The sequence below is a fragment of the Tursiops truncatus genome, chromosome 1, assembly GCF_011762595.2.
Source record: "Tursiops truncatus isolate mTurTru1 chromosome 1, mTurTru1.mat.Y, whole genome shotgun sequence".
NCBI classification, from domain to species: Eukaryota; Metazoa; Chordata; class Mammalia; order Artiodactyla; family Delphinidae; genus Tursiops; species Tursiops truncatus.
In genome coordinates this window covers 82,597,255-82,617,873 of record NC_047034.1, presented here as the reverse complement: position 1 = coordinate 82,617,873, position 20,619 = coordinate 82,597,255, and the positions used below count along the sequence as shown (strand labels likewise).

Here is a 20,619-nt window from a genome sequence, read left to right as displayed (position 1 = left end):
AGATTCAATGTAGTTGTAATAAAATTATAAACAGGGGTTTCGAGGAATTTGAATAGCTATTTCTAAAATTAATGCAGATGAACTAAAGGTCATAAATAGCAAATACATTCCTGAAGAAAAATGGCAAGGTAGGAGGACTTGTTCTACCAGACCAAGTCTTATTTCAAGCTATGAGACAAGCTATTAAGACAGAGCAGTTTGGGTAAAGGGATAGGAAAATAGCCTGAATAGAACAGAATAGAGAGCCCAGAGGCAAACTCATATGTTTCTGATTAAAAAACAAAAAATTATATGAAAAGCTGGCATTGAAGATCAATGAATTAAATGAACCATTTAAGAGATATCACTGAGACAACTGTTATCTATGTGGAAAAATAATTGGATCTTATATACACAAATGCAGGACTTCAGGGAGAAACTGTACAATTTTTAGGGAAAAATATAGAAAAATGTCTTTTGACTTTGGGAGTAGCAAAGGATTTCTTAAAAGAGAGTCAAAGGGGCAAACCTTATAAAAATTAGATTGATCAATTTGACTGCATTATAACTAAGAACTTTTTCTTTCAAAAGAAAGTAAAAAAATAAGCCATAAATTGTTAGAAAATAGTTGCAACTTATCAACCAATAAAGAATTAGTATCTAGTTTCTATCACAAATACCTATGAATTAATAAAAAAGGTAAACAAAATATTAGAAAAAATGGACAAAAGACACGAACAAGCATTTCACATTAAAGAAACAACACTAGTTAACGGATGTGCAAAGATGCTCAACTTCATAAGGAATATCACAATTAGGCAGCAATTCATATTGCCCAGATTTATAAAATTAACAAATCTTACAATACTAAGTATTGTTGAGGATGTGGAACAATGGTAACACTCAGACACTGCTAGTAGGAGTATAAATTGATGCAACTTCCTTGGGAAACTCTTTGGCATTCCTTGGTATAAAGATGTGAATATCCTGTGATGTAGGAATTTCACACCAATATATAATATTTCCTAGAGAACTTGCACAGGTGCCCCAGGGACCATGAATGAGATTATGATTGTAACCTTATTTGCCACAGCAAAAACTGGAAACAATGCAAAGTTCATCAACACTAGAATGGATGAATACATTGTAGTACATTCATGTAATGAAATACTATACCAAAGTAAAAATGAATGAACCACAACTATATGCACTAAATAAATTTCATGTTGAGTTAAAAAGTCATGAAAGAGTACAAATGTTATGATTCAGTTTGCATAAAGATAAAAAGGCCCAAGGCTCAGGGCTTCACTGGCAGTCCAGTGGTTAAGACTCCATACCTACCACTGCACGGGGCGCAGGTTTGATTCCTGGTCCGGGGACTAAGATCCCACATGCCGCGTGGTGTAGCCAAAAAAAGAAAGAAAAAAAAAAAGGCCCAAGGCTCCAGGTTGCCTTTAGCCCTGGCAAAAGAATCACATGGTCCAACCTGATGCCCTGGGGTTCTACACTGGGGTTTGAGGTCAAAGCCTCGGAGAAGAAATGAGCATTCATTCATTCATTCATTATTAAGTTCCTACTCTGGGCCAGGCACTGGCAGGAAAAGTGACAAAGTAGACTAGGTATTTGTCCTTATGGATTAATAGGGAAGACAAAATTAAATAATTATACAAATACATATATAATTACAAAATGTGGTAAGTGCTGTGAAAGGAAAAGCAAAGAAAACAGTGAGAGTGTAATGAGAGTCCTTCACTGAGGTTTCATGTAAAGTACTTAAGTTGAATGTCACTAACACAGTGCCTGCCACATGGAAAGCACCTAATATATGTTTTTTGAGCGATTGCTACTTCTGCCTATTCTGTTCATTCAACAAATATGTATCTCTGTGCTAGGTATTATTACGGGTGCTGGAGATACAGCAGTATCTCCTTGTAGAGACCTGGCCATAAAACCAAGCAAGTAAGTAAATTATAGACTACATTTGAAGGCATTGAGATCTACTGAGAAAGGTAATGCGGGAAAGGGGGAGTAGAGAGTATTGGGAGGGTGTTGGAATTTAAAATAAGGTGGTCAGCAAAGGCTTTGTTTCCTTAAGAATGTGGCATTTGAGTAAGGCTCGAAGGTGGGATAGGAGCAAGAAAAAATGATCAATCTACAAAGGTAAGTATAGATACAGGTCACGGGAAATTGAGACCCAATTTAGGTAAGAAGAAGTAGTTACTTTCAGTTCAAATTTCCAAGCCCAGAGAACATTCATCCTAGAATGCATATAGAATCACACTAAAACAGAGACATATAAATATCTTTTAAAAAATAGAAAAAGATAGATTCTGGCACTGACCAACTGGTTAGATTTCTCTGTGTCCTTGGCAGAATTCTAGAATGCATTAACAAACAGGTGATGTATGAGCATTTAGACAAGGAAACAGTTATTGGTGCCCAAATATACCCTATTATATAATATGCCCCAATATCCTTTTTTGTTCTTTGTGTGTGCAGCACAGATTCCATGGGCAACCAATCTGAAATTCTACATAGACTATCTAACTAGAGTTTCACAATGTGCATTAGCGTATTAAGAGCTCCACAGTAAATGAATTAGTTTAATTTTTTTTAAACTCAAGAACCACTCAAAAACAAAAACCAAAAAACTATTATCTGGCAGAAGGAGTATTCCGTTAAACACACCTGAAGATACACTAAGTTAGAAGAAAGGATGAAAGATGGGATTAGACTAGACAGTGGAGGGGTTTTGGAGCGAGACTGGACTGGACTAGGCTAGAAGAGCCTTCTGTGAGAACCAGGAATAGCTGGGGGTAAGTGGTGTAAGGGGAGCCAGACTGGCTTAAAGGTCCAGAGGGAGAGCAGGCAAGCACAAGAGCAGACATAAATTCTTTAAGAACAAGTCATCCCGAACTAAATCATTTTTGATGGGTTTATAGAACTTACAGATCAAGAGAATTCTGTAGACGCAGTGCATTTTGATTTCAGAAAGCATTTGACAAAGTTCCTTATAATATTTGTATGAAAAGAAAGGATGGGAAGAGGTTAAATGAGAGCACAAATGTCTGAGTATGAGTTGTTAACCCAGTTATTTCCAAAGCACATTGATTGTTGGACTAATGATGCCAAAGTGGAGGGAAGTCTCTTAATGTCTTCTAGCCGGGGCAATACAGAGCAGTGGATAAGACGACAGGCTCTGAAGCCACAGTACCTGGCCTCAAATCCTGCCTCTGCCATTTATTAGCTGAGTGACCTTGGGCAAGTTACTTAACCTCTCTGTGCCTCAGTTTGTCATCAGTAAAGTGGGGATACTAATCATACTTATTAGATTGATATGAAGATGTTATGTGTTAACTCATGAGAAGTGTTTAAAACAGAGCCTGGCACATGGTAAACAATAAATGTGGATAACTGTTGTATATTCTGTCCTGGGCTCTACATACTTTTTTTTTTTTTTAAATCTGGGCTCTGATTAACATACAAAAGTCAGTTTCCTCCTATAGCTGGGAGAAACAGATGATATGTTAGATGACAAAGTCAAGATTCAAGAAGATTTCAAGAGGCTAAATGAAGTCTTTAAACCGTGAAGATAAAAACTTCAGAGGTAAAGGTCAAGATCAGGTCTATATTTCAAAAAAATCAATGAAGTCCAGGATGAGGTGAAAGTGACTTAAAAATCAGTTAATGCAAACACACACACAGATTAAACCATAGAATGCTACGATTGTCTCATTTTTTTTAAAGAACAAAGGATAAGAGAGGTAATGGTTCCAGTGCCATCCATACTCCACAGACCACATCAGAGGATTTTATTCCTATCTGAGAGCTCCCTGCCTGACTGCAAGACATCTTCAAGCAGGAACATGTCCAGTGGGGCTGCTTGAATGGGGAAGAGCTCCCCAATCCCATCGGGTACAGGCCAGTTTCAGGAAATCGGGACTATTTAGCCCAAAGAAAGGAAGACTAGGAGGAGGCCTGACAACCGTCTTAACATATTTGAATGTCTGCCATGGAAAAGAGGGATTTGATGTATCCTTTAAGGCTTCACAGGTCTGATGGTTTGAGTTACAGGGAAGCAGTCTGGGGTGGGATATGGTGGAGAATTAATAAATAAGAGGCCTGGACTGCCCCTTGAGTTGCAAGCGCCTGTCATTGGAAGACTCCCCCCTCCACAGAGGGGAGACGGCTCCCTCACCCCGACCCCCTGACCTAGAGGGCCTAGTGAGCGAGGAAATTCCTGCACAGGGAGGAATGTCCCGCTAGGTGGCCTCTAAGGTCCCTGCCGACTCTGAGGTTGGCCATTCTGAGAACAGGGTCTGGTGGGTTGGGGAGAATTTTCTATGAAGGAAAACATTTTATGAGTTTCTGTCTGGAGGGAAATGCATGGGGACACATGGGAGCTGGCCTGTGGGTTCCTGCAAAGACGGCCATGAAAGAGGCCACTGCCCACCTTCACATCCCCAGCCCGCCTGCCGGGAGCCCGTCTCTTTTCACAGCAGGGAGTATGCCTTGGAGATAAAACCATTTTTGAGAAAAATAAAATAGAAGTGAGGCAAGTGTGCATTTTGTAGAAAGGGAGTACTTGTTTGGAGAGTGTTTTATTCTTCTCCTTCGGTTGTTTTCTGAGTAGCTTGTCAGCAGACCTCTTGGAGAGGCTTCCATGCTCTGGAGTGTGTTTCCAAGTGTTATAGGCACACATGTTTTAGAAATCTAAACAGGCTGTCTGAAGCTGCTTTTGAAATTGAAGAACCATTTTTTAAGTACTGTAGCAATCCATCTGAATTGAATATTTTAAAACAGTCCATGTTTGTATAAAGAACAGTTGTATCTCCATGTCCTGAACATAACTTCTTCTTGAAGATGATCTGAACTTCTGTGATATTAAAATTTGGGGCCACAGAGGACCGATTCTACAGCAAAGAAGGAATGGCCCCCAGAAACCCTTTGTATCCACCATGGAGGATTTTCTCCTGCCTTCTCTCATTTCTGGGTGGATTTACTAAGGCTTCTGTGTCCCTGGTCCTGAGTGATAATGTAGCTAAACCGAAAAACGGGGCCCAGGTCTTCAGGAAGCTTAAAATCCAAATTGGGAAATAGTTTTACCCACCTCTTGGTGGTAAATTGTAATGGTTGGTGGTAATTGTAAAGCAATTAACAGATGAGCAGTTCTGGCCATGGCCAGGATGGAGGTAAGACATGCTCACTAGCGCACATGCCAGTGCAATGCAATTTTTTTTTTTTTTTTGGTAGAACAACTCATATTTGGTATCTTCTTAGGAAACACAGTTACAGAGGGTTGGTTCCAAAGTCTGTTACATAAATCTCAAAGTGCCATAGCTAACACAACTGCTCTACTTGGCCTCTGTTCTTCAGGAGGCAAATTAGAAGGGAGTATCATGGAGGAACTGGTATGAACTTGTGGGCAGCAGAACGTGTGTATCTTCCACTTGGCGTTGAGCAGGAATGGAAAGTAAGACTAGTTAAGACAACTGCATTTGGTAACCCTGGTTAATTTATACTCGTCAGATGGGTGGTTCTATATTGTCATTCAAGATTCTTTTTTTTTTTTTTTTTTTTTTTGGTACACGGGCCTCTCACTGTTGTGGCCTCTCCTGTTGCAGAGCACAGGCTCCAGACGCGCAGGCCCAGTGGCCATGGCTCACGGGCCCAGCCGCTCCGCGGCATGTGGGATCTTCCCGGACCGGGGCACGAACCCGTGTCCCCTGCATCGGCAGGCGGACTCTTAACCATTGCGCCACCAGGGAAGCCCCAAGATTCATTTTTGAATCTCTGTCTTCTTTGACCTAACATCTGCTAAGTGTGTACTACCTGATTACAAGAGCGCTCTTATTACTGTTGAGGAGACAGATTTGTGAACACAAATTCCAATATGCTAGATGTAAAGAATTAACCAAGGCACCCCGTTTTCCAGCCACAGGACAAAAGGAATGCTCCAGGACTGCTTTGCTTGTCAGGTGTTCCAAAGGGAACCTTAAAAGTGTCTTTACTTTTTCAACTTCTGGTACAAGGACCAAAAAGAGGGGGAAAAATGATAGGAAGTGATAAACACTGTTTATGAAGAATGTGTCTCTTCTTTTTCCAGTAATAATTGCCCATGTGAAGGGATTATGCCATTATTTGCCCAATTCTCATGAACCTCACTAATGACACTGCTTTCGACATAGGGAAAATTATGTAAAGGGGGGGAAATTGGACATAAGGCTCACCCTCTTATCCCTGAAGTCTTCCCTGCTGTGTCCCTTGCTTAAAGGACGGGGGTTGCAGAAAGGTGGTTGGGTTTGGATGGATAACCATTACATTTTGTTAAAGATTGCAACATTATGCAGCCATTGTCCCTCCTCTGTCAGGATTATTCCCCTCATGACTTTCATTTCTTCAGAAAGTGTTGGGACCATAGTCCCTGGTTTCAGGCTGGACACACGTCGTTCTCTTAGAGCCTGCTGGTCTGTATTCTGGAGGACACTGTCCCCCTGACTGCTGAGTATGCACAAGCATCTCATCTAGTCTTTAACAGGGAGCCCAAATTATCTGCTTCCTTCCCCCATGACTTTTTCCTTTAAGTTAATGAACTATATACCTGCTGCCTTAATTTATTTGCTCCCAGCCATCTGTCTGCACAATGAGAATTGATTATCAAAGTGAAAAGAGGACTTTGGGGTGAATAATCCTTATCTGAGACCCTTTGAGTCTTAGTTGTCTCATTTATAAAGTAGATTGAAGGAATTTAATGGATGCAATTTAGAAATGGTAAAGGCTGTAAAAATACAAGATGCTGCTTACTACTGGTCCCAGCAATCCCACCTCTTCTTTCTGGCCTCCACTGCCTACTGTCAACATTTCTTAGAGCCCTTCTCACTACCTCCCTTCTCCTGATTCATTAACATGCATTCCTTGTTCTTAAAAACAAAATGTATTTGCCACTACAGGAATCTGACTTCAACTGTCTGATTTTGTATTCCTTTAACCCTTTCAGTAAACACTGATTTCTTTTCTGTGCCAGGCATTGTGCTGATGAGGTCTACAAAGGTGTATAAGAGGTAGTCCTTAGTCTCAAGGCAATACTATAGAGTATGAAAGATCTGGATTTGAATCTTGGCTCTGACATTTACCCAGCCGGGTGATCTTGGAGAAGATGCATAATATTTGAACCTCAGGTTTCTCTTCTGGTGTTATAAGGAGTAAAGGCAATAACGGGCCTGACTGATCCATTTTGTTAGTCTTCTGTAAATGTTGGATGTTGTTGTTGTTGTTATTATTACTATCATTATGCCAGGTCAGCCAACCCCTGGAATTCATTCACTGTAAACAGCTAATGCAGGAAAGGAGCTGTGGCCCTGCCTGAGGTAGACTGTGTTTGAGAGAACAGGTAAACTCCCCTTTGGTGATGTCATGAAATAACTGAGAAGAATTTGGTGGGAAATACCAGTTCATTCTTGCACTGGGCCTGGTGTGGCTGGGGAAGCACAGATGCACTGCAGGGTGTGGCCATTCCCCTAATCTCCTGAGGACATCAGGCCACCTGTCTCCCTTTCTTCCCTTGCCACCTCCACCTACATTTACAGTGTGTTTCCCATCTTTACACTTTGTCTTTCTGTTTCTGCTATGAAACCACAGATTCTGCCTGTATTACAGGGTAACTTTTATTTCCTAAGGTTTTGTCAGCTCCTAGAAGACAGGAAATATTTTACTAGTATTTATGCCTCCTGCAATATTACAGTAGTAGGTGCTCCAAAAGTATGCCATGTATAATTAAACTGAAATTCAGTGATTCCCTGTTGATTATCTTATCAAAATTAGTTCCAAACTCAGCCCACAGTCAAAATCCTCCATGAACTTCATCTTCCACTATTCTCCAGGGCTGCTTTAGACAATTTTTCTTCCCTTCCCAATTTTCTCTGCTGTTCTCACCTCTTCTGGAGGTGCTGTTTTCCTCTCTTTACCTCATACTTACTTACTTCTTCACTTTTAATGCTGTGTTCATGTCCTACTTCTGCCACAGAATCTTCTCTTATTATCCAACTGACATGGATTTCTCATTCATTCATTCATTAATCTTTCATCTAGCACTATCTTCATTTAGTCTTGATTACATACTGTTTTATATTGTTGTCCAGTTGTTGCATGCTTTTGTGATATGATAGACATTAGTCCTGCTCGTCAGTATTTCTGGTTCTCCTCCTCGTGGGCCCAGTAGGATTGTACCTAACCTACCTCTTGTTAGTCACACCATGTGACGTGCTTTAGCCAATCCAAAGCAGAATTGACAAGTGTCACAAGCAGGCAGAAGCTGAAGAGTCAGTGCATGACTCTCTTCTTCTCCTACTGTTGCAGTGACCTGTGACAGTCCACAGAGTCAACCCTCTGTCAGCCTGGATCCCTGAAGATGATGTGGAGCAGAGTCCCACCTCCATGACTTATGAAAGACATGTACCGTATATGAGAATTTAAGCACTGATTGATTTAAGTTTCTAGAATTAATGTAACTAGGTGATCCTAACTGACACAGGTGTCTTGTTTCCTGAGTAAGGCTAAGCACAAGGACTGAGTCTTCACTGGTTCCTACATGTCTCTTGGGACCTCAAGGAGCATAGCACACATACCAGGCTCTTACTGTTTGTTAAATGAACACGTTTTAATCCAATCACAGCACCTTTGGATTGAAAGGGATGACTAAGGTCACCTAATGTTAACATTCATTTGTTTGAATCTCTTCTATGACTTTTCTGCCTGGTGTTTAGTCTGTTTAAACAATTCCAGTGACAGTAGACTCACACCATTCAAGGCAGTTTTTCTTTTGTTGTTTTTTTAAATTATGCTAGAAAGTTCAGCCTTATATTGATCCAAAATGGATCTCAGTGTAGCATCCTGTCCTTGGTCTGAACCACCTCTCAAGCTGTAAGGGAAACATTGGCCCATCAGTCCTGCCCCTCACTGTGCTGGTGCAGAGGAGAGAGGGACGGCTCTTACTTGGGAGAATTTACGTCCATGAATTCCATGACCCAGGCTGAATTTTCCTCCTTGCTCAAGAAAAGCCTCAAAAGCCTCCAGGTCACTCGCAGAACAGCTTTAAACATGTTACGAGGGCAGAGCCACCACATGAAGGAAGATCTTTTCTTTGGCCACTCTCAAGTTGCACAACACATTAGAGGGGTTGGAGGAAAATCAGGAGTGCTCTGTGATCATGAATTGTGAGGACAGATAGTCACTATGTGGGATTCCACTGATGTTTCCCTCAGATGTGATAAAGCAACCCCAACTGTTGGCCACAAAACCATCCAGAGACACTCCCCTCACCAGCCCTGATGACCTCAGCTGCGCTGTGTCTGGCCACAGACCCGACGCTTTCTCCAGGGAAAGTTCCATGATTAAAAAGCCATGGAAGGGTCCACTTTCAAGGGTGCTGCTGAATGGATCTGAATGGAAACCTGGAGGATAGTGATTTATTTCTCTGAGCTGCATCTCCAGGCTCTGCAGCCAGTGGTGGGCTCTGCAAAGGAGGGATTCGTTCCCCGTCCTCCGTTCCCCCACCCCCGCCTCAAGAGCACTCACAGCCCTGGAGCTGTTCCAGCCTCAGAGGGATTTAGAAAGTTGAAAGCTCAGCAGAGGAAATAATATCACAAATGAAATGGTTTTGAACCATAACAAAATGAGTTTTCCTTGGAAACTGTTTTGTTTCTTTAAATAAAAAACAAAACCTCTCAGACTGCAGAAAAACATGACCCAGAGACTGAGGCAATTTGGTGAGCTTACACACGCCTTCCCACCCGGCCCCAAGCCCTTCTCTCCATTTGTCAGGTCAGATTGAACATTTGTGAGAAGTGGCTTCTTTGACAACTAGACACTCCCCAGAAAAGCCTGTGACTTTCTAAGGCCAAGAGATTGAGTTTTCTTCAGGAAGATAGAAAGAAGATAATAGAAAAATGTGATAAATTCATTCAGTTCATCCCGCAAACAGTTATTCAACCAGTCTGCTCTCCAGGCACTGGAGATGTGAAGAGGAATAAGACCCAGTCCCTATCTTCAAGGTGGGAGAAATAGCCCTTGAATCAATAATTGTAAAATTTGAGAGTATATATCATACACACATAAAAACATATAAACAGCCTGGTATGTGTAAAGTGTCTTTCTTTGGAGTAATGAACATTTGTTGAGTGCTACCATGTGTCAAGAATTCAATAGTTCTCACTAAAACCCAATGGAGGCAGAGGTACCATTACTATTCTCTCTTTCTAGATGGAGGAGTTGAGGCATAAAATGTCTAAGTAACATGCTCAAGGTCACACAGCAAGTAAGAGGTGACACCATGACTAATACCAGATATGTTTCTATCACCAGTGGATCCATCCTTGGAGTTATATACACACACTTTATTTGCTCCTCCCCACAGACCTGGTAGGTAGGAATAAATGTTCTTGCTTTACTAAATGATGACATGGAGACAGAGAGATTGAGTCATAACTCACCCACAGTCTCACTCTGTGTAATCACGGGCACTCTAGTAAGTGGCAGAGCCAGGGCTTGACCCCAGGTTTGCTCCCAGCAGTGAGCTCTGGACGATGGTCCTAGACAGTGGGTCAGGACAGACCCAGACCCAGATGTAGAAAAGGCTTTCCATATCAACTAGCACCCAGCACGGTGCCTGGCGCTTACTCTCTGTAAGGGTTTGTTGAATAAAATTTAACTTAAGCTCTACTTCCACACTCATAAATTAAGAAACTGAGACTCAGAGAGGTAGGCGATTTGTTTGAGTTTGCATAGCTAGTAAATGCAAACAAACAAAACTGGAATATAAGAAGGCTTTTGCAAGAAGACAAGAGCCTGGTTATTGTAACTGAGGCATGGCAGTATATTCGTATTTATCAAGACAAGCTAAATTGTGTGTGTGTGTGTGTGTGTGAGTGTGAGTGTATGTGTGTGTGTTGAGTGTATGTTTCTATAGTATTACCAAATCTTAGCGGCTGAAAGGTTCATAAAACAAAGGTTTATTTTTTGTTCATGCTTCAACCCTGTAGGTTGATGGGGGACTCAGCTCAACCTGGGCACTCAGGACCTAGGCTGACAAGGGCTCTGCCCTCGTATGATTTCACCATCTCGACAGAAAGCTTTGGAGTTTTCACTGCAGCACGGGAGAAGAGTACGGATAATTGCATACTGGTGCTTAAATGCTTCCACCAGAACAAGGCCCCTGTCACTTCCCTTCACTTCTCACTGACTAAAACAGGTAAGGTGACCACTCTTAACTTTTAAGGGGGTGAGCAGTGTAATCCTCCCTTGTGCCTGGAGGGAGCAGAGAACTGGGAATGCTCGTGAGTGCTAACGATGTCTTCTTCAGTGGCCAAGGGTTAGGTGCTTAGGATCTGGAGTTGGACAGTTAGATCTTTGAATTCCATCTAAGACACTTCTTGACTGTGTGATCTTGATTTAGTCTCTCTCAACTGTGGATGCCTCTTCTGTTAAATGGGGACAATAATAGTAACATGTAGAGCACGTAGCCCAGGGTCTGGCACCATGAAAGCCCTCAATAAGTGTTAGTTACATCTATGAGGTCACAACCACTTGGGAAGTATTACAGTAACATTTGTGTTTTAAATAGTATAGGCCTGGGGGGCAGGTATGAGGGCAACAAGACCAGACACAGATACATCAGTGAGGAAGCTACTGCAATATTTCAGGCAAGAGATGTTGAGGGTCTACAGCAGGGCAGTGGTTACAGGGAGAGAGAGAACAGATCTGAGGAAATCAGAAGGTAAAACTGGCAGGATGAACAGCGATTCTGAGCTGTATCTTAAGGTTGCTTGTATTCTTTCCATAGTTGGTGGTCATGAGGAGGAGTGAGCACTGTGGCAAAGCCCTAAATGGGGGGAGAGACTGTTACAGGAGATGGAAGCAGCGATGGGAGCCCGATGCTACTCCCTCTCCACTCCCACTTAACCTAGGTTCCACGGGGAGTGGCAGAATGAGAAGCCCTGGAGAGGGTGGTAGGGAGGATGGTGCCTCAGGAAGTGTCAGACTTTAGCTTAGACCACAAGGAAAGAGTACAAGGAATGAGGTTTCCAAGGATGCAAAGGGATGAGAGGAGGATACCTGTGCTGGTAGGAACCCAAGATGAATAAGACAGTGGCATGAATATGTGTTGATGGATTGGTTTGGAGCCAGTACCCATTGGGCTCTACACCCCTCCTAGGAGAGCCAGAGCCTGAGGTCTAAGGTCTGAGTGCTGGCAGTGCCATGGCCACAGGATCTTGTATAATTTCTCCCAGTGGTCCCAGAATCTTACATAATCGCTGTCTGATTAGTGTTTGTTAAGTTGGAAGGGAGACTACCGTTAGGGAAGAGAGAGAGCCTGAAAAGCCCTCTTCCCAGCCAGACCTGAGATTGTCCTATCACCAGTGTTAGACTGAGGACATCAGGCAGTAAGTGTCACCAACATCTGATGCTGGACTATTTTGCAAGTCTATTCTTGTGAATTCCTCTTCAGACATTAAGTGCTGTCACTTTTGTCACTGCCTTTGAGCAGGACAAGGAGTGTCCCTGAGCTGAGGGTTCCTTGGACAGCCTCCATGATATGGAACTAATAGAATTTCTGTGGATAAAACCTTGGGTGTGAGCATATGGAAGGCTCTGCCTGTCACCGTGTTCCAGAACAGCTCTGACCAGACCCTGCCCACACATGTGGGTCAGGGGAGGAGAATGAATGGGTCAGCTCAGCTGAGCATCAGTTAGCCTCGTGGGCAGCGCGGAGATAGCCCAGCCTTTCCACTCAGTGGTGGCCCAGTTCCTGTCCATTAGCTCTGCAGATTGCATGTGGCCAGTGGTGGCCCGTGGTCCTCTTTTCAGAGTACTCAGTGCCCTGCAGCACTCTCTTCTCTTGTGTTGGATGGTGTTGATGGTTAAGGTGAACATACCTAGCAACGTTATCAGTCACACACGGGCTCCTAAATTGCAATCCAAAACCAAGTAAAAATGTTTCTGGATCAACTGTGCCACTGCTCCCCTCCCTCTGTGCAGGTTATAAAGAATCAACTTGCTTTCATCCTTCCTCCCCCAACCTTTATTCTATTTGCTCATTTAAAAAAAGCTATTATGGTAAAATATAACATAAAAATTACCATTTAACCATTTTAAGTGTACAGTTAAGTGGCATTAAGCACATTCACATTGTTGTGCAACCGAATCAACTTGGTTTTAACTTGACTGCCAAGGACCCTGGTTTCTATCTTTTTCACATTCCTGCAAATACAAAACTGCATGTAGCAGCTCCGTTGGTCCTCCCTGTGTATGCAAACCATGGGAAGGATGGCACCATGGAAAGTACTCTGAAATGCCATCCTCTGCTTGGTAGGAGTTGGGTACTGTTAGATTTCCTAGGCTCTGGCATTTTGCCTGTTAATTAAATGCCTCTTCTTGAAATGGATCCCCCACCGTGTGGACCCATATGCCATTCAAGGCGTTAAGACCCCTCCCCTCCCTTCATGTGAGAGGATAATCATGCCAAAACTCTTTCATGGTTATAGAAACTGGGAAAACAAAAATAACTCAAAATAACACAATATAACATGTCTATAGTTTAAATTTGTCTAACAAAATTGCAGATTGATAAGCCTTAGTTAATACTATCATTAAAAATTTAAGTTCTCTTGTTGGGAAGCCATCCTATGGGCCTGTGTTTCCTTCTCACTCAGCTTCCTCGTGTTGATAGTTCAGCCCAGTGTTGGGATGAAGTAGGAAAAGGGAGAGGAGAGGGTAACGTGTCAGTTTTGATGTTCCACTAGGGTGGCTTTGCCACCTGGTATCATTTCCCTGTTGAGATTGGAAGTTGACATCTCAACAAGCATAAGGTCTTCACACCTTTCCATTGGGCTGTAACAAGGAGAATCACTCTACAAAGACATTCCGTATCCAGGTAGAACTTCCTTTGGGACCTAGAGGTCAGGAAGGTTGGCAATGTGAGGGAAGCTTAGTTTAGAGAATCTATTCAGCCATTTGTTCAGAAAATCTTAACTGAGCGCCTACCGTTGTACCAAGTTGTGTGTGAGATGCTGGAGTAACTAAGAAGGATCAGGTGATTCCTACCCAGTAACTTCTAGTCCAGGGGGAGGACCCAGTTTATCTGTGTATGGATGACCTTGCCTACCCAGATGCTATGCTTCAGTGCAGGGTGACTCCCATGCTCTGGCACTGCACAGCCAGGTCTCATAAGAAGATGCTCTGAGCTACCCATCTCTGTACATGGAGAAAGACCCAGAGCTTTCTGTTTCATTCACATCTTGATCCCAACTTCCTACTCCATCTCTGCATTTACTTGGGACCTGATCTCCTACTTGATCTTCTTTTCAGGCCCAGGCTTGATGTCAGACTCGGGTTCTTTATCTTGATACTCAAGCATTCTCCTGTGGTCATTATAGTTGTATACTCATGTCCTGGATCTCTGCTCTTCTCTGCCCCTGGCCACTTCTTTTTATGACTTAGCCTGGCTCCTTGAACCTCCTCCTTACCTTGATCAGCCTGGCTGGTACCAACCTACCTCACCTGGCCCCTTTTCCAGGGGTTAGAAAGCTGTACAACCAATTCTTGAATTACAAATTAGTTTCTCCCTGCTGCCTGGCTGAAGCTGAAACTGCTTTCTTCCTACTCTTAGTAGCTGTGTGCTCAGAGAGTACCATTTTCAGCCCATTTTAGCACAAGTCCAAGGAAAGCATCACAAAAAGAAAAGCAAGTGGTTATATCTGTGTCTGTAGTTACCTATACCTATATATCTTCTTTGATGTCTTCTTGAAGAAACACAGAAGCACTTTCTTTGCTTTATCTCATTTGGTTTACCTTTAAGGCTACTCTACTCCCTATGGGTAATAACCTAGATATAATTGGCAGACATTTTCCCCACTACTTAACACCTGCTAACACCCCATAGGACTAGTGTCCTGTGGAACACACTTGGGGAAAAGTGGAGGCAACTCCAGCTGTCTTTCCAGAGATCCTGTGATTGTCATTAAGGTTTAGATTTTCTGTCAAACAAATCAAGGTAGCACCATATGTAAATCACCAAATGTATATGGACCAACCAGTCATTGGTGTCAGATGCGTTAAAATTCTCTTTGACTCTTCATGATTACAAATTATCCTCCACGTGACTATCCGAGTGATCTTTCTAAAGTAAAAATCGGAGCTTTACAGGCTTACCATTGCCTATGGGACAACATCTAAATTCTGGAGAACAAGGTTCAAAACTCATCATGAGTGATTCCTACCTACTTTTCCAGCCTCATCTCTCTCCTGACTCCTATGGACATCTTGGACTCTGTCCAAACCACTTTCCTATGGTTACCCACTATTCCACTCTTTCCTTTGCCTCCCTGCCTTTGCAAATGCCATTTTCTCTGCCTGGAACTTCCTTTTGTCCTTGTGTGCTCCAAGGCTCAGCTCAAATGTCTTTCCTGTAAAAGTCCCCCTTTGCCTTGGTAGGCAGAGCTAAGAGCTTTCTCTCACCTCACATTACCATTTATCATATTCATATCTATTCCATTACTAACTAATTGGATCATGCCTGGTTTTCCCACTTGACTGTGAGCTCTCAGAGGGCAAATACTCTTGTCTTATTCATATTTTTATCCTCAGTGTCTAGCACATAGTAAAAACTTAATATGTGTTTGTTGAAAGAATGATGATTAAATGAAAGAACAATAAAAGTAGAGGATGTTACCGCTTGGTTACAGATTTGTAGCCAGTGTTAAATAGTCCTGGAATGAAAGGAAAATGGGCTTAAAATTGCATGGTCACCAGCTGATTTCTTACCAACAAGGAAAAACATTGAACGAATGAAAAACATAGCTGAATGATGTTATCCTTAGGGAATGGTGAAACTATTCAGAGAAAGATATCAGAGAGGCACCTAGTGTTTTCTCATGAAGGACTTTGATTTTCACCCACATCAAATATTCTCTAGCACCCATAGTTTCTCCTTCTTCTTGCTTCCTTATGCTTTTCAGTAGGTTCAAAAACTCCATGTTAAATAAGAAAATCAAACAAAAACCCTCTACTCATGCTTGAAGTTCTATCTCTAAGATCCATGATAGACCCAATCAGGGTCATCATACGCACATAATTTATTTTGATTTCCTCAAGGCATTGACAGTGTAGCTCATGAAAGCCTTGAAGACAGGATGGAAAAGGTGAATTAAGAGTTATTTGACAATCGAGTTTAAATAAACCTGGTTGTAGATCGGACTTAATCTGGAATCAGGTCTTGGTGACAAGCCAAGCAGCTCTCTTCCATAGCCTCGTCTTCCTGCCACCTCCCTCTTCTGTGTTCTGTCCTAGCCATGCTGGCCTCTTTTCAACTTCTAGGACCTTCTGGGCTTTCCTCCACCAGACCTTTTGCATAAGGCTATTGTCTCCGCCTGGAAACTTCTTCACTTTCATCCTCACCGGGTTGATCCCACTCATCCCTTACCTCACACATGATTTTCTCCTCCCCAACTAGGTCAAACCCCTCTGTTGTGCTCACGGTCCCATGTACTTGTACTTGTAACACTCATCATGGTTGCAGTTTCTTTTATTTGTGGGATATCTTGCTCCTTCACTAGACCATAAGGTGATTTTTCTTTTCCCATGTCTGATTTTTCTCACCAGCTTATCCCAGTTCTTATACAGCCCTTGACTTGGATGAACAAATTTATGAATAAGAAAGCTCAGGTCCAAGTTAAGCAAGTACAAGACTCGCAAGTCTGTGGAAGTCTGCCTGGGGTCCAAAGCTGATAGGAGCAAGCAAATAAACCAAGTGAAGGAGTTAGTGCTCAGACAAAGAGAGTTTGCAATGAGTTCCCTGGACTAAGGTCACATTTGTTGATGTTTCTTTAAAAGCTCCAGGTTGGCCTTATCCTTCCTAATAGATGAGAGGATCTGTCAGTATGTTGGATTATGAGATTAAGATTCATATAGAACCCAACATCAGTGATCATTCAAGTTATTGAGCATCTCTTATTAGTCTCATGCTCTCGCCTCTAGGGGGAGCTCAAGGCTTCCCCCTCCTCTCACAGGGTGCTCAAAATAGAAGGGGTGGGGCTCTTAGTGGAAGGAATAATGCAATTATAAATGGAGCTGGACTGAGCAAATGCTCTTATAGTCACCCCTTTCCAGTTTGCTCTTGTGTTCTTTTCTCTTTCCTTTTCTTTTTCTTCCCTGCTGTGTTTGCCATCAGATGGGCTTGTTTGAATTCACAGAAGTCCTGCTAGGGTCAAAGGTGCTCCTGTTCAGGTTGCCAGGGTGGGAGACATTATAGGGATTTGGAGGCCAAACCTATAATTAGGAGTAAAGATCAAGCTTTTGCCTGGTGCATTCTTGGTGTCTTTATTCCTTAGGCTCTCATCATGGTGGCGAGCAGCAGGTAGAAGGTATAGCTAACACATCAGTGAGCCAGGCACTGTGCTAGGCTCTGAAATAACACGATGAGTTAGACATAGTTCCTGCCCACAAAGACTTTAAGTCTCACTAGTCAGTAAGCCACATGCCTGTGTTTAAGCTAAATAATCACTGGTAAAATGGGAGATGGAGGAGTCCTGGTCTAATAATAGTGAGAAAACAACAAGACAAAACAAAAAACTAAGCAGTTGTAATTTACCATAAACTTGAAAGGAAAATCTAGAGTGATGTGGGAGCTGAAAAAGTTTTTGTAATTTTAGGCTCCATTGATAGATATATACTATGTGGATCAAAGGAGTTAATAGTCCCATTGTAATTAGTGCTGGCCAGTCCACATCTGGAGTATTGTATTTCCTTCTGGACACCACATTTGAAGAGGAACATGGACAAATTAGAGTGTGTCCAGAGAGGGTTGACCAGGATAGTAAGGGGGCTGGAAACCCTTTCATACAGGGATGATTGAAGGACCTGGGAATGTTTAGCCTGGGAAATAAAAGACTTAGGTGGGGGACATAATAGCTATTTTCAAAAATTTGTCATATGGAAACGGGCATGGGCCAGTTCCATGTGTTATTCCAGAGAACACTTCCTAGGGACAATACTTGGGTGAATGGGTAGAAATGTTGGGGAAAGATTTTTAGTTTAATACGAGGAGAAACTTTCTAGCATCTAGGCCATCCAGCAGTGGACTGCACATCCTCTTTTCTTAGCACTTTGCTTTCTTGTGTCCTTTTCTGCCTCTCCTTGTCAGGGTCAGAACTGGTTTGCATGTTCCCCATTCTTCCCTAACAATCTCAAATCTCTGATCCTTCTTGGTCACCCTAATGGAATGAAGTCCTAGAATTTGCTTCTATGTGAGTGAAACTAGCTCTTGACAACTGACACTCTGCTAAGCACTTTATAGAGGTGATATTGAATGCTTACTGCAAAGGTATGGGGTAGATAAAATTATCAATTTTATATAATTGTCTGTTTTACAGACAGAGAAACAGCTTAGACAACTTGCTCAAAGCCACAAACCTGATGCTATGGACTGAATGGTGTGCCCTAAAATTTATATGTTCAAGCCCTCACCCTCAATGTGACTGTATTCCAAAATGGGGCCTTCAAGGAAGCAATTAAAGTTAAATGAGGTCATAAGGGTGGGGCCCTGACCCAACAGGATTAGTATCCTTATGAGAGCTCTTCTTCACCCCACTCTCTTTCTGTCTTTCCCACCATGTGAGGACACAGTAAGAAGGCAGTCATCTACAAGCCAGTAAGGGAGCCCTTGGCTGGCACATTGATCTTGGACTTCCCAGCCTCCAGAACTGTGAGAAAATACATTTCTGTTGTTAAAGCCAGTCTATGGTATTTTGTTATGGCAGCCTGAACTGGCTAATACAGCCAGTCAGTGGGAAAGCCAGGATTTGAACTCAGGAATTCTGCTTCCATAGACTAGTCCCCTATACACCCTACTATGCTTGCCTCTCCCCTACCAAAATATAAATTCATAAAAAAATAAACAAAAGAAACCAGGTGGATTAGGAGTCTGGACCAATGTGGACTAATGGAACAGGGTGCTTGTTTTTTTTCCAGTGAATAAGGGGCAGAAGTGTAGGGCAGAGATAACATGTAGCTTTTGTGGGTGTGTCAAGGACAGTGATGTTCAGTGTGTTCTCCAGGATCTATCACTATTTGCTACCTGAGCTGTGCACAATGTCTTTGTTCAAAGAAAACAGTACTCAGATCCACCCTGTAGTCCAGATGGTCTGCACATGTCACCAGACTGAGAGCCCTCTTTATTTAGTGGCACAGTTAGGATTCTGATTTAAACATTGCCCTTCTTTTTCTGACACTCTCCCCTCATTCCACTGGGATCTGGGTATTCCATTTTCATCACATCTTTATTGCTTTACATAGGACAAAGGCTTTTATAATGAATAACAAAAATTGAAAAGCTTTTTCCTCCTAAAAGCCTCTATAACTCACCAAATACACACAAACCACAACCCAATAAAGCCATGATTAGAGTCTATGTAGAATAAATCTCTCAATGAGTAGCATTTTGAGTTATGTTACCAGAAGTCATCCAAACCCTTTGATGTATGTTGGGCCCTCTTGCTTATAGACCTCTGTCCTATCATCACTTTCCCCAGCCATGAATATTATGCCTGTGTGATTTCTCAGTGGAGAAGGAGTCTTGTCTAATAGGAGGCACAGGGGGAAGGCTTCCTGGAACATGTGGAGAAAAATAAGGAAAATGACCCAAGTGAAAGGTAAATCCAGAAACAGAAAATCAACACCAAACGGATAGTTTTCCCAGCTGGACTCCTTGCTTGTACTGAATCCAGAGGCTGCTGGAATAAGACTGATTTAGAGGGAATTTTGCCCACATTTTTGTCTTCTGGCTCTTGTTCTGTGTAGAATCATGTTGTTTAAAAACAAACAAACAAAAAACCAACAACAGTAACCAAACAAACTTCAATCTCTGAAACAAAATATTTTCCAGATAAATCTATATTTACGACCTAAAACTGCAAATCTCTGACACCGAATGATGCCAACCAATGAACTTCACCGAGTTATCTAAATATACAATTTCTGGTATATGCATACAGCATTCATTTGATTCTGTTGCTTCCAGCAACTATTAATTCAGGGAGAACTAAGTGGCCATCTGTTCTGATAAACTTTAAGTAGCTTGAATTCTTCACAATTGCTCCTAGCAAAGCTTCTCTTAGGGCAATTGAAAGCCTCACTTTTTTGTGTGTGTCCATGATATTTTACTCAAAATCGTGATATTTTTGCTTAATGGATAAAAGAGATTGTAATGGCAGCAGCAACTGTTGTAGATCCATAAAGGAGCCGACTAAAGAGAGAAGGAATCGAACTGGTTGTTATTTTTAAATGACATTCTTCAAATATAATAAACTGTGAATAAACTGTATATTGCCCTTTAACAGTGAGAGCCAGAGGTGGAAACTCCACATATGGCCACCAAGGGATCTGGTTTGAGGTTTTCAAATGCTTGAAGTGACTCCTGACATGGTTTGGCTATGAAATTCATCTGCTTAAAGCTGAAGGGAGACAAACTCTGAGACAGGTGAGAGCTACTTGTTTTATACATTTAACTGTGACATTTTTCATTTTTACAGCCATTGCTGAGAGTTATATCAAGTGTTATGTAAATTGTCCCGGGTACAGTAAAAACAGCCC

At 42.1% G+C, this 20,619-nt stretch overlaps 1 long non-coding RNA gene across 1 annotated transcript in view; it reads left to right on the top strand.

Moving 5' to 3' along the window:
• LOC109547329 (uncharacterized) overlaps positions 1–20,619 on the top strand; it is a 181,955-nt gene that overhangs the window by 150,614 nt on the left and 10,722 nt on the right. Inside the window, exons 8-9 of the long non-coding RNA XR_004527713.2 lie at positions 11,016–11,224; positions 20,367–20,506. This is a non-coding gene — a long non-coding RNA (uncharacterized lncRNA). The remainder of the gene's footprint in view (positions 1–11,015; positions 11,225–20,366; positions 20,507–20,619) is intronic.